Here is a 13,553-nt window from a genome sequence, read left to right as displayed (position 1 = left end):
AGATCTGATGAAGATTGAGGCTATTCGTGGTTGGGCTAGGCCCCGCCTATTACAGAGATTCAAAGTTTCATTGGATTAGCTGGTTCTTACAGGAGCTTCATCAAGGTTTTCTCCACCATTGCAGCCCTATTAACCCGTATGACCTTTCAGTATATTCACTTTATATGGTCTGAAGAGTGTGCGTTGGGCTTTCAAAAGCTCAAGGAGTTGCATACCACTGCTCCTATTTTAACTATTCCCATTGAGGGTTAGATTATCTCAATATTTTGTGATGCTTCTGGTGTAGGCCTTAGGTGGTTTTTGATGCAGCGGGGCCTAGTTATTGCTTATGCTTCCATATAGTTAAGAGCGTACGAGCGCAACTACCCCACTTATGACTTAGAGTTGGCGGTGATAGTTTTTGCACTAAAGATATGAAGGCACTACTTATATAGAGTCCATTGTGAGATATATATACAGATCACCACTGCCTACATTACATTATGAGTCAGAGGGACCTTAATTCTAGACAGCGGCACTGGATTGAGCTATTAGCAGATTATGACATCTCTATCATCTCCCTTCGGTCAAGACGAATGTAGTAGTAGACGCATAGAGCTAGAAGGCGGAGAGTATGGTTAGTTTAGCTTACTTGCCTAATGTGAAGTGATCCCTAGCCTTGGAAATCCAGTGTTTTGCTAACAGGATGGTCAAGTTGGACATCTTAGATACTGGTCCAGTTTATGCTTTTGTGGGAGCTCGATCATCTCTTTCTGATCAGATTCATGGCCGACAGTTTGAGGATAGAGCATTGGTAGAGCTACGAGAGTTAGTATTGCGAAGCTCGGGTGTCTAAGCTTCTATAGATTTCGATGGGATACTATAATTTGATGGTATCCTTTGTGTTCTTAGAGTTGGAGACTATATACAGTTGATCTTTCACGAGGCCCACAATTCTAGGTACTCTATTCACCCGAGCACCGCGAAGATGTATCGACATTTTCGACAACATTACTAGTGGTATGGCATGAAGAGAGATATAGCAGAGTATGTTTCTCATTGTTTAAGTTGCGATTAGGCTAAGGCCGAGTATCAGCATCCTGATGGGGTGTTTCAAAGATTAACCATTTCTGAGTGGAAATGAGAGCATATAACCATGGACTTTGTCATGGGATTACCTCGGACACCCAGAGGTAATGATGGTATTTGGGTCATCGTTGATCAATTGACCAAGTCAGCACACTTCCTGCCAGTAAAGTCTACTTTTAGTGTAGAGCATTTAACTCAGGTTTGTATTCAGGATGTGGTCCATCTTCACAGGGTACCAGTGTCCATTATATCAGATATGGGAGCTCAGTTTACTTCTACTTTCTAGAGAGCCTTTCAGAGAGTGTTGGGCACCTGGGTTGATCTTAGCATGACATTTCATCCACAGACCAATGGCCAGTCAGAGCGTTCTATTCAGGTTTTGAAGGATATGTTGCGAGCTTGTCTATTAGAGTTTGAGGGTTATTGGGAGCAGTACTTGCCTTTGGCGGAGTTCACATACATTAATAGCTTCAACTTTAGAATTCATATGGACCCTTTTGAGGACTTATATGGTAGGCTTTTTCATACTCCAGTTGGTTGGTTTGAATCCTCAGAGCCTGGGCAACACAGTATCGATTTACTTCAGCATGATGTAGGTAGGGTTCAGGATATTCAGGATAGGCTAAGGACAGCTCAGAGTAGGCACCAGAGTTTTGCTGATCATAGGTGCCGACCCTTACGCTTTGAGGTTGGAGATCGAGTGTTATTGCTGGCATTTCACTTGAAGGGCATGATGAGATTCGGTAGGCCGGGTAAGCTTAGCCCAGGTATATCGGGACTTTTGAGATTCTAAGGAGAGTTGGAGAGGTTTCTTATGAGCTGGGTTTGCCTCCAGCATTTTTAGCTATACATCCAGTTTTCCATGTTTCTATGCTACGTCGATACATTCCAAATGAGTCCCACGTGCTTCGGTATGATTCAGTTGAGTTCGATGATCGCCTGACTTTTGTTGAGGACCCGATTTCTATTCTATCTAGAGATGTTTGCCAACTTTGTTCTAGGTCCATCCCAGTGGTTAATGTCTAGTGGTACCATCGTCCGATGGAGGGTGATATCTGGGAGACTGAGCAGGAGATGCAGGAGCAATTCCCCAGCTTATTTGAGCCTCTAGGTATATCCTTGTCTTTACTTTCATGGACGAAAATTCTTTTAGTAGTGGATGTTGTAATGACCCTCCAGGTCATTTTTCTAATATTGCTTCCATTTGGTCATTTAGAGCATTTCTATAGAGACCCCACGTACTTTATGAACTGCTAGCGCTGGTAGGTCGATCGCCTGGTCGTTCGTTGGGTTTTAGACCCATTTCCCTACTTTGGAGCTTTCAAAACTTAAAAATTTTACTTTGGTCATAACTTCAAGAAAACCTCAAAAAGGAATTCTGATGTCTCCATAATGGCCAAATTAGGCTAGTAGCATGGCCGACATGAGTATCGAGGCAATCAGAATGAGTTTAAGACCATTTGGCTTTTTTGTCTTTGAAATTTGGCACATGGTTGATTTAGTCAACATTCTTTGAAGACACACTGGGATGAAAATTCTAACATCATGGTTAGCTCTGAAATATCGAGTTTGTCTATAACTACCCTTTGATCGCTTCTCAAGGCTTTCAGTCTAATTCTGAAGCTCATTGTGGAAGTTGACTTAAAATGGCACTTGGATGTAGGACCCACTTTTCATTAAAATGATGTCGTATGGGAATTCAGAATGCGCCATTGAGTCCGGTACGTCTAATTTGGTGGGGTAGCATATCTCATTTGTGCGCATCCAGTTTTGAATGAATCCCGAGCACCCTGTCCAAGATTTTTTGGACTGTGCCAAAAAGAGTACAGCAATGCTGGTGCATTCCCATTTTTGTGTATTTTCTCCAAATCTAAAATCTGATAACTTGAGTTATAGAGCTCCAAATTGGGCGATTCAAGGGAAAACTTGTGAGATTTTTTGAGGAGAACACATTGGGAGCTTAGAAACTGATTTGGATCATTCGATTGAGGTGAAATCTTGGTTCTAGTTGCTCCCATATCCATTTTCGAAGTGAATTTTTGAAGAACTTTGAGAATTTATTTTTTGGCCTATATAAACATGATTTTGACGATTCAAGATTCTAAATTCAAGAGAATTTCATGGAGAATCCGTTGGTGAGTTCAAAATCTTGAGGGGGGGCTTCGTGTGAGGTAAATTTATGAAACTAGCTACTGATTTTGGTATTTTCGGATTGGAATTTTTTTGAACTTTGGAGGTTTGTATCTTGGTCGTTTGTGCTCCATTTTTAGTACTTTTTGAGGCCAAGTTGTGGTTTTTTTTTGCAAAGAACATCATGAAGTAATTTGTTTTGATTGGGAGAGTTTTATATTTAAGAAATCATTGATTAAAGATGCTGTCTTATTGTCTTCTTAGCTTAAAATGTGAGAATTTATTGCGTGATCGTCCTGCATTGTTTTTCCACCCCAAATAGTGTTGTAAATTTATCCTTGAGCTTGGGCTTCTGTGAAGGACCTATTATTGGGGTCAATTCTAAAATTCCAGATTTCATTTTAGCCCTCGAAATTAATCTATTTTTAAAAATTATAAAATTAGTGTCTAAACGATCGTAACGACATTATGATTCTGGTTCTGATAGCATGGCAACGTTTCGAGGCTGTTTAGAAGGGAAAAGCTCTAACACAGTGATTTGGAGCGCGCGTGTTCAGCCTATAGGTAGGCTACGACTTTCCTTTCTTTAAATTGTGTTAGAATGCGTGAAAATATATTGAGATTGTTGGAATTTTGGTTGGGTAGCTTGTTTTTATATCTTAGGTGTTAGAAATCGTGTTTTAGGCTTTCATTGGGTTTCTCGGATAATTGAAAGCATGTGATCCTTTCTGTTATTTGTTACTATTGTAAGAGGAGTTGAATGACTATATTGCTGATATTGTGGAGTATGTTGGCCTTAGTATATGTTGTAAGCTTTTCTTAGTTTTCCTGGCATCACTCCGGCAGACTTAGATTCTTGTAAAATGGTATAATAGGCTAGTGCTTGATAGTTTGTCCTTAGCTAGGAGGTAACCTTACTCTTAAGAATACCTTCATCTATAACTCGGCGTAATTGTGAATTTTGAGATACATCAGTGATACTAGACTTTGTGATCTTTCGGTTTTGGCTTCGGTTCAAGCTTTGGCGGCATATAAGTTGACTTATTGTGAAGGAGATTCTCGGCACTATTATCGTCCTGTTTGAAAGGAGAATATTCGACACCATGGGATCAACTATTTGTGAGCATCTGGGTACCCAGTCCGACCTCCGTTCTGAATTTTCATAAAGGAGCATCTAGGTACCCAGCCCCGGCCTCCATTCTGAATTTTCATCGGGAAGTATCCGTGTACCCAGCCCTAGTGTCTACCGACTTGCTAGTATGGCGAGAATTTGTGTACCCATCTCTAGCCTTGATCGTAGCGATGTGTTATAACAAGCATCCGGTTATCCAGCCCCGGCCTTGACTGTACTAACGTATTTTAGCGAGCATCTAGGTACGCAGCCCCGGCCTCAACCACATTGAATACTCGTGTGAGCATATGGGTTTCAGTCCTGGTCTCGACCCCTAAAGCATTCCTGGTTCATCAATTCTTGGAGATTCTTGGTTCGGATATGACATGGTTCTTCGATTCTTGGCATCATAGATTCTTAGTTCCTAGCCTTGGTAGTTGTAGCTATTTCTATGTACTCGACGGACTTATGAGCTTCATTAGGGTTTCACGAGTGTCCCGGCTAGGCTTATGGGGGCCCAGTTGGGTGTAGTTAGCTATAGTTCTCTTAGATCGTACCCTTTTCACGTTAGATACTTATTACGACCCTATTTAGTCTTATTTCTCTTTTTCATATTGGTTTTACCTTTTCTAGTCAGTCGGCCTATGATACCTACCGGTTACATATTGTCTTGGTACTCATACTACACTCTGTATCTACTTACGTGATGCAGGGCCGAGCACCAGCTATCGTCGCGGATAGATCGAGCATGTTGCAGTCAGCTCTAGAGACCATGGTGAGCACTTGCCATTTTGAGATCATTTCTATCTCCTTCAGCTTGGATGACCCGTCTTTTGCATATCTAAGACTAGTCAGTTGATGTTTATATATTTTTGGTCCACTTTTGGGACTTGTACTCATTTTTTATATTGTAACAGCTCTATACTTGTGACCTTCAGGTTATGGGAGGGATCTTTAGTTGTTTATATCAGGTTTTGGTGTTGCTTCTGCTCATTTATTCTGTTTATGTTATTGTTTTCTATTCATGATTAGTTTCTGCCTTCAAATCCATTACTTGTCATTTCGGATTACCGGTTGGCTTACCTACTGAGGGGTTATAGTAGGTGCAATCATGATCTGAGAAATCGGGTCATGACATTAATATTTTTTATTCTCAAATTTTAACTGCCCTTATTCTGTTTGTCAATTTTGTTTTTCTCAGTTGGTTCATTTACGTTTTTTTCTATTTTAAATAATTATTTTAAGAATTTGTTTATTTTTATTCTAATATTTAGTATCCTGTTCTAAAAAAGTAAAGTGGCTTGACATATATTCATTAATGTATTTTTTTCTATAACCCGTGTTACAATTTTTAACGTGTTGGTCAATTGGAATTTTATTTTATGTTTATTTAATTTTTGTTGTAATTTTTTTTGGGGTCAATTTTAATTGTTGATATATTTTTATGTTTTATATAGTTAATATTTTTTATTCTTAAATTTTAACTGCCCTTATTCTGTTTCTCAATTTGTTTTTTGTCAGTTGATTCATTTACGTTTTTCTCTATTTTAAATAATTATTTTAAGACTCTGTTTATTTTTTATTCTAAATTTTAGTATCCTGTTCTAAAAAAGCAAAGTGGCTTGACATATATTCATTAATATATTTTTTTCTGTAACTTGTGTTACCATTTTTAACGTGTTGGGTCAATTGGAATTGTATTTTATGTTTATTTTAATTTTTGATGTAATTTTCTTTGGTCAATTTTAATTATTTTTATATTTGTATGTTTTAAATAGTTAATATTTTTTACTATATTATAAAGAACCTTAATTTAAAACTATCAAGTGGCTTGATATTATGCTGTCACTTGGCAACTTCTGATGCTTCTTCCCTTGCTTTAATATAGATATAGCCACAGTTGAGTGTTTCTCTCCAATCGCTACATAGACACAATACAATGTCACACCTCGGAAGGGTACCCTAGGCGTACCAACACTCAAAGACTACTGCCAGTTCCCAAGCGAATCACTTGGCCTGTTCACACATCCATTCATTCATTCAATCAGTGGAAGACTTAAAATAAAGAGACAAATAGGTGGGAAATTCCAATCTACAATATAACTCAAAGAAGAAAGTCCATAGGCCAACAAATCAAACTCCAATATATGTCATGAGAATAGTCTGACAAGAACAATTCAAGAAATAAAAATTCTCACTCAATCCATCACTATCTAATCTAGGAAGACTCTATCACTACTGTCTAAATGGTACAAATGACAGGTTCATGGCTACCTCATATCAGAATGAAAAGACTAAACTCAAAGAAAGAATAACATAAGTGGTATCCTCCGAATGTAGGGGTGAACTTACCAATTAGTTGAGTGTGAACAGATTCTCAATGGTGCGCCTGTTGATGATCTCTAAAACCTATTTCTGCATCATTAAATGATGCATGTCTAAAAGTATGTCAGTACGTGGAATGTACGAGTATGTGATATGGCAGAATGAAACATGCATCAACGTAGAATAACATCAACTTAAGTAACTCAATTAAGATGTCATATGTCTAAAGCAAGAGTGACGTTTTGATAGAGACCAGTCATATACAATCCAATCCAATTAGAGTACTATCAAGACCTATTTAAGAGTTTTTCTTATCCGACAACAATCACTTATGAACCAGTGATCATACAACAAGCTCGTTACTGTTGCCACAACTGTCCAATACTTTGCTAGGGTAAAGGATAAATCATCCCATCATAGATCCAATCAATCAATCAAGTCATATCTTTTTAGGACAATAAAAAGAGAAACATTCAATTTTAATAGTTAAATCCTTTTCTATGCTGGTTACGTAGTTATTGGATTTGAGTTATTACCTACTCTTACCCAATTTGGTGCTCGATACTCCTCCCAAAACTCAATACTTATAAGATAATCAATTCTAATCAATCAATCAACAATTCTCATATGGACTTTTATCAGTTCATCAATTTTATCCAATAAATCCTTTCAACCAATCAATTATCTAATCATTCCCAATCATTTAAGAGTAGTTGGGATAATTATTTATGACAACATTCAGTTGAGACCATTCAATTGGGTTCAATAATGAATATACAAAGGACTATCAAGTTTCATCAAGATTTTCATATTTAGGATCACACCCCAATCATAATCATGTATTCACGATTTTAAGGATCTAGACTTAATACTTAGGTATATACATCCAATATTAGTGAAAATACTATTAGAGTTTATGAAATAATTAGTTTAAATCATTTGTTCAAGAAACAAGTTCATGAAAAACATCAATTACGCAAAATTATGTAACATATGTTAAATTTAAATAAATTCTCAAGAAACACAATTATGGGAACTCAATTCATTCACAAATCAACCTATCACAATCATGGGGCAAATGGAAGAACAATGTCCATGCTTTATGTTAGCTTGGAAATCGAAGAAACAATCGAGACTTTGAAGGAATGACTTGAAATCCTTGAACCCTAGCTTTCTTTCTTCTCTTCGATTCTCTTCTCTCAATGTTCTAATTCTTAAATGAGAGAAAATAACCTTAGGGTATTTAGAAGGGATGAATTTTATTCCCAAAAAGGCTTAGGTTAAGTTTGGGAAAGGCGGAAAAAGTTCAAAATGCCCTTCATTAAGAAAAAATTGAAAAATGGGGTCGGGTGCACTGCTGGCATGCCGCCCTAGGCCTTAAACTACTACGACTTATCTCGGGCGCAGAGGTGGCGCGCTGCGCCAGGCCCCAAACTACTGCAGCAATAGTCTCTGATAAAATGGCCATAACCTTTTACTCCACACTTGGAATGAGAAACACTTGGTGGTGTTGAAAAGGGAAGTCAAAGACCTTTAATTTCATAGTTCATGGGCCACCTAAATCTTAATATTCGGAAAGTAATGGTCGTTTGAAGTTGACCCTTATATGATCTTATACGAAAAATCAATCGATACGGGATATTTGAACTCGACTTAGTACTAGAGGTTCCTCATGACCCTAATTCACCTATAATATACTTCAAATACTTAGGAATTGATCCTAAAACATATCTACAATTAGAAGTCATTATTCTCGGGCCTATACACATAAGAAGAATGGCTCGGGTCTTAGCTTAAATTTTTTTTGGGTATAACATACAATTCCTCACTTTCAGAGGTGGTCTTTGAGTTTAGTTGCTTTTGGTTTAATACGGTATTGATAGAAATAGCCATTTTTCCAGTTTTTCTGTCCCTGATTACAAGTTCTCGTTCACCATAACCTATAGGAACCAGGCTATCTACTATTTTTAAAACTATTTTCATAGGCTCGTGCACTGATTTACGTTCAATAATCCCAGGGGCTTTCACTTCAACACGTCTTCTTTCGTGATCTCTTAGAGGCCCTTTTCCATCAATAGGGACCCCAAGCCATCGACCAGACGCCCTAGGATAGCCTTTTCTACTGTAACATCTACAATAGATCCAGTGCGCTTAACAAGATCTCCTTGTTTAATAGTAGTATCACTACCAAAGACAACAATCCATACATTCTCATTCTCAAGAGTCAAAGTTACTCCTTTCAAACCACTGGCAAATTCAACCATTTCCCCAGCTTGAATCTTGTTCAATCCATAAACAAGTGCAATCCCATCTCCAAGTGAGACCACTCAACCAATTTCATCCACTTGAAAATTCATGTAAAAGTTGCTAATTCGACTTTCTAATAGACTTGTTAGTTCCATAGCTCAGGGTGAAAGTTCCATAATGAAATTTAGATATATAGAAGGGATAATGCCACGGACAAAAAAGAGCACTTCCGGTCTCTCCTTTTTTTGATTCCTTCAAAGAATAGATCTAAGTCGTGTCGAGTAATCATTTTCAAAAGACTTTTATAAGGTCGGCTATAGTGGGTCCCATAGTGCTCTATCTGTGATAGGTGGAAAAAGTAGGCTATCAAGGATAATGGTTTGCCAAAGGGATAGAAGGGTTCCCCCCTGATCTGGTGCCTCTTTCCAAGAGGAGAGTCCTCTCTTACTCTGTCTGAATGAAGAGCTTCCTTTAATTCAGTTCTACTTGGAATTAGGCCTCCAGAATATCTTCTTTATGTTACTCATTAAATGGAGACCTAAGACTATTTAGAACAAGTCGATTGGTGAGCTCCCGATGCCTCTCTCTATCTTCTTGTAATGGATGATAAGGCTCCACAATAGGATGCATTGCGGGTTCACTAGGGTTGGGAGAGTCCGGGGCAAGTTGGTTGAGACCAAATTCGAATTAGCAGAGGATTGCTTCTAAATAACTCTGAAACTAAAGAAGTCCAACGGAAGGAACTTTCTCAAGCACCGTCACCTGATCCTGAGCCAGAGGCCCCTTAATCCCCTGCTAGATACATCATGTTACATGATGAAGAAATGCAGAAGATCAAGTAAATGAGAAGGGTCAGTGCTCCAGAGTAGCCCAATCCTCTAAGAGAAAGGAAAAGAGCCTTACCACCGAAAGAGAAAGCCAATCTTTCGAGAAAGAAAGAGTAGCTCGGAAGAGAGTCCAATTGCAAAGAGATATAATAGGAGGCAAGAAGCAAGAAGGTAGAAAAAAGGAAAAATAATAATACACTACATAAGAAAAAATTATAATTAGATCTTGGAAATAATCAACTCAGGCTCATCATAACTTTTTATGCGACTCTACTCAAGCTCATCATAACATTTTTTGTGAATATAAAAGGGTTCATCATAATCCCTTTTATACTCTACTTTATCAAGGATAGTGATACAAATTACTTTCATACTTTAATCATAGAACTTTCTAACTATATGGGTGTCACGCCCCGGGAGGGTACCCTAGACGTAATCGGCACTCAGAAACTATTTCTAGCTCCCAAGCGAACCACATAGCCTGATCAGATATCAATTCATCTATTCAATCAGCGGAAGACTTAAAATAAAGAGGATAGTCGGTGGGCAACTCAAAACATCAATCTAACTCAAAGAATAAAGGCTATGGACCAACAAATCAACTCTAATATTTGTCATAAAAAAATAGTTTGACAAGAATAATTCTAGGAAAGAAATACTCAATTGATCCATCACTATCTAGTCTATGAAGCCTCTATCACTACTATCTAATTGGTGCCAATGACATGTTCATGGCTACCTCAAATCAAAATAAAAAGGGCTAACTCAATGCAAGAATGATATAAGCGGTGTCCTCTGGATGTAGGGAAGGACTCACCAATACGCTGAGTGTGTATAGATCCTCAATGGTGCTTCTATTGACGATCTCTTAAACCTGTCTCTGCATCATGAAATGATGCAGGTCCAAATGAACGTCAGTACATGGAATGTACGAGTATGTAATATGGCAGAATGAAACATACCTCAAGGAAGAATAGCATCGGTCCAAATATCTCAAATCAGAAAGATAAGAGAGACTCAAATAAGGCGCCATAAGTCCAAAGTAAGAATACATTTTTTTGACAAAGACCAATCATATACCATACAGTCCAATCCAATCATACACAATACAGTTCAATCAAATTATATATCATCCGATTCAATCCAATTGTATACAATTAACTCAACAATCAACTCAAAGGGCTCAACTCAATAAATATGCAAATTAAACTATGCAATATTTTACAATTCAACTCAAACATCTACAGTCACAATCAAGCCAATCATATCAAGCACAATCCATTCAATTGGGAGTTTCTCTAACCGACAACTATCACCATATGAGCGAGTGATAGTACAATAATTCGACATTGTTTCCACGCCCGTCCATACCTTGCCAGGGTATGAACGCTCAACCAATCATGGATCCAATCCAACCAAGTCCTATAATGTCATGACAATAAAATAGGAAACATCAGACTTTAACGGTTCAATCCCATGGGAAGCATCCGACTTTAACGGTTCCATCCCCTCCTACGTTTGTTGAGGTAGTTTATTGGTTCGAGTATGGACCATACTCTTACCCAATTCGGTGCCCGATACCCCTCCCAAGACTCAATATGCTCATATCTATCAAGTGAGTAAGATACTCAAAATACTCATTTAGTCTCATTGGACTCTTTTCAAAACTCAACTCAAATCTGGCCTCATTGGACCTTCTTTCAAATGGACTCATGTCAAATCATCAAACCCTTCTCTTTAAAATTTATACAATCTTGACTCAATCTCAAAAATCGACATTTTTAAAGTAGAAATGCTCAACTCATTTATACTCAAAATACTCGTGTTCAAAAATAATTAAAAGACTTTTCAAACTCAACTCATGCTTAAACTCTTTTTAAATCATAGATGAAAATAATCATTCTTTAGACTCAAAATAGTGTATAAATAGTTTATGCAAAAAGGTTCCCACATTCTTTATGTAAAGCTCCTTCTCAAAAGATCATTTATTTTCAAAATATTCATAAGACTCCAATCAACTCAAATTATGCAAATCACATACCACATAATCACATTAGACTCCAATCTACTTCATCACACAACATCCTCATCAACATAACCTTTTTATTCACATCATCATCAAATATCATTATTCATATCATTATCAAATATCATCATCACATCATCATCATCACCATCATCAAACATTATCATCACATCATTGTCAAATATCATCATCACATCAATCGTCAAACATCTACTCTAAAATTCCTTATTTTTATTCCATGTTCAATTTATAGAAGCAAAAGGACATTCTTAACTATCCAATTCATTCTTTTCTTTCCAATCAATACACATATATAAAAAACTATCCATCTCAACCTCAAGACAATTATGACAAAGAAATCTTATCTTGTGTTCATGTAAATGAAACATGAATCCATACTCCCAACAAAACTCAACTCATGAATACCGTCAATACCTATAAATCTATATCCAAAGATCCATTTGTAGTTAATAATATGAAAGATAACTATTTTGTAACTCAAGTCATTAAAATCATCCATCAATTTCTAGCATATGAAAATACTCTAGGGTTTAGGAAAATTTCAAGAAAACCTTCCTAGAAGGTTCAAATCTTTCACACTCTTCATCCAACACATCTATGGGCATATGGAAGAACTCAATCCATATTTTGGGTTAGCCTTACATACCTGGAAATGAAGAACATCCCACCGAAAACCAAAGACATGACTTGAAGATCTTGAATCCTTGAGCTTTTGAGGACAAATCTTGTTGGAGATGTTTAGGAGAGAAGAGAATGGAGATTAGGGTTTTTAGAGAGAGGAAGGGGGCTGAAAATAATGGTCCAAAATTTCCAAGGATAGTGTATATATAATTTGGGGAAATACCCAAATTACCCTTTCTCCAAAAATCTGGACAACAGGCTAAAAATGCTCTTGGCGCGATAGTGGCGCGTCGCGCCACTGCGGCGCCAAGTCGAATAGGCTTAAAACCTACACATCTGATAGTGGCGCGTCGCTCCAAGGACCAAACTACTGAGGCTGTTTTGTGGCGCGATAGTGGCGCATCGCGCCCTTACAGCGCCAAGCTTATATTTTCTGGGTTTTGGGAAATAGGTTTAAAAACCCTGCACATCTCCTAGTGGCACACCGCACCAGGGACCAAACTACTGAGGCTTGTTCTTGGTGTGATAGTGGTGCGTCGCGCCACTGTGGCGCCAAGTCCAGGCTTCCTGCAGTCACAACCCAGGCCTGAAATTCCGGCAGTACTAGTCTATCTTAGGATGGTCATAACCTTTGACTCTAAACTCCAAAATTTACAATCTTAGCGGCATTGGGAAGAAGACTCAAAGACCTTTAATTTGATAGGTCATGGGCCATCCAATTCATCGTATTTTAGGAGATATGGTCATTTGAAGTTGACCCTTATACAAACTCCTTCAACAACTTACCCAAGACGAATTCTTTTGGACTTAGATTGGTTCTAAGGATCCCTTATGACCCCACATCACTTCTAACACTTTTTAATTACTTAGGAAATCATCCTAACTCATGCACACACTTCACAATAATTGAGTTCGACCCTACACAAATACAAGAAAGGTCTGAATCTTAAGGAAACATTTTGGGGGGTATTACAATGGGCCTGGATCTTCTAGAGTAGTTTAGGCGACCAGAGGCTATAGAAGATACCTATAAATCCTGTTTTCCTGATTTAATTCATGAAGTTATTGAAAATAATAAAGCTGATGTATCATTATATGGGGAATATAGGATTTATAGGAAGTGTTTCTGCAAGATTGTTTGTGGGATAGACATCTTAGGATATTTCATTTATTGTAA

General features: G+C 37.7%; 1 pseudogene; it reads right to left on the bottom strand.

The window, feature by feature from the left end:
- Positions 1-6,117: 6,117 nt before the first annotated feature.
- On the bottom strand, positions 6,118-9,057 carry LOC129884251 (ATP synthase subunit alpha, mitochondrial-like; annotated as a pseudogene).
- Between the last annotated feature and the right edge of the window lie 4,496 nt (positions 9,058-13,553).

This window comes from Solanum dulcamara, chromosome 4, assembly GCF_947179165.1.
Source record: "Solanum dulcamara chromosome 4, daSolDulc1.2, whole genome shotgun sequence".
Classification (NCBI taxonomy): Eukaryota; Viridiplantae; Streptophyta; class Magnoliopsida; order Solanales; family Solanaceae; genus Solanum; species Solanum dulcamara.
This window is presented reverse-complemented; position numbering and strand designations above follow the sequence as displayed.